Here is a 1,989-nt window from a genome sequence, read left to right as displayed (position 1 = left end):
AGATCCTATATGCCTATTGCCAGAGGCTCAACAAAGTCACTTTCTCCTAATCCTGCGCTCTACCTGCTGCCCAACACCGGCTAATTAAGTCTTACCCCAGGTCAGTGACCAGTTGACTGGAGTTCCAGGTTTCTGATTTCTGTACTCCTACTGTCTGACCGAAATCTTGGCTAGGTGCCCAGTGTTAGGTTTTTAAAAAGAGGTAGCCGAGTAAGAACAGCACCATGCACGTGGTATTCAGGTAAGGAGTAGGTTTATTCATCGTTCTGGCTCGCACCGGGCCATCTTGGCCCTCCACGTGGGGGGACTGGGGAGGGGGGGAAGCCTGGGAAAGAGCTAGAAAAGAGCTAGAAAAAGAGAGCTTCTGGGCCTGGGCTGGGCCTTACTTAGGGTATGGGCGGAGAAAGGTGTGGCCACATCAAATTCAGATGTGACCTCATTGGATGCAGATGTGACCTCTTCCAGGTGTGCCAGTTGCCTAGGTAACGCAGGTACTGGGTGGAGACTTTGTTGTGAGGAGGGTGGAGTCTGCTCGCCATCCAGGAGGGGACCTTACACCCAGATCTCACACCTGCGGCCTGGCCTTCCGTGGCTGGGGACCACCATGGAAAGGGTTGACGATCCTTCCCACTGGTAGGTTCTTGTTCGAGCTACATAGCACTGCAGAGGACGCTTTGCAGCTAGCTTTTGGCTCCAGTCACTTACCATGGAAAAGGACACAACTAAATTTCCTTACAATCAAATTTGGCCCCAAATTTAAAACTCTACTTATGTAAGCACTTGGACAGATAGAACTCTCTCTCTCTCTCTCTCTCTCTCTCCCTTCCAACTGAAGGTAAAAGCATGGGTGAGTTTGTTTAAACTCCTCCTGTGCAGCCTCCCCTGTGAGGTACACCCCCCTTTTGCAGCCTCACCAGTGTTTCAATGAAAAAGGGATTAAAAATGGCGTCCCCTTTGTGCAGATTTGGGAAGGTGTGGGGAGTGGCTGGCCTCCCAGACAAAAAAGTTTAAAAGATAAATTTGTCCTAAAGGTTTATTTCAAGGTTAAAAAAAAAAGATAAATTAGGATTACCAGAGACCTGAGATTGTGTCCCTATTGAAATCTGCCTAAATCAGGTTCCTCAGCCAGCCAGAAAAATGCTTTTATAAACCAGAGTGTTAAACAGGCTACCCTGCTATAGCTCAAGATATAAACCACTTTAAACAGGCTGCCCAGAGGCAATGGGCTGTACTTACAGTGCCAATCAGTGCCAGTTTAAAAACATCTACTGGGTTTTATTAAAAAACTGACAAGTAATTGTTAGTCAATTGTTAACAACTTATAGGTAACCTCTATCTCATTGATCTCCTTGTTGCTTTAATTGGAAATAAAAAGGGCCTTTGTAACAAAGACTCCTTTGCCACAGTTCAAAGCCATTCTAGGCACAAAGAATCCCTCTAAAACTCCATCTCCCAGCTAATCAACAGAGCCAAGCTGGAGGCATGGCTTGAGACTCACCTCTAAGTAACCAGCCTAAGGCTGAAAGTGGCATTGTGACTCTTAAATGGTAGAGCACTAGCCTTGAGCAGAAGTGCTCAAGGACAGTGCCCAGACCTTGAGTCCAAAGTGTAAATGCCAACTGGGACAAGCTATCCCAGCAATGGATGCTGAGACACCCGCCAGAACACAGTCAGGCCTGACAATGGAAAACCGTGGAGAGGAGTCAGAGGATTGGATTATGGATTAAAGGCAGCCCAGGGAGGAAAGTCTATGAGACTCATAGCTCCAATGAGTCATCAAAAAAAGCCCGACGTGGCCGGGCGCTGGTGGCTCACGCCTGTAATCCTAGCTACTCAGGAGGCTGAGATCTGAGGATCGTGGTTCAAAGCCAGCCCGGGCAAGAAAGACCCTGAGACTCTGATCTCCAATAAACCACCAGAAAACCGGAAGTGGCGCTGTAGCTCAGGTGGTAGAGCGCTCGCCTTGAGCTGAAGAGCTGAGGGACAGCG

This window comes from Dipodomys ordii, unplaced genomic scaffold, assembly GCF_000151885.1.
Source record: "Dipodomys ordii isolate 6190 unplaced genomic scaffold, Dord_2.0 Scaffold109, whole genome shotgun sequence".
Lineage (NCBI taxonomy): Eukaryota > Metazoa > Chordata > Mammalia > Rodentia > Heteromyidae > Dipodomys > Dipodomys ordii.
Note: the sequence above shows the minus strand (reverse complement) of the source record.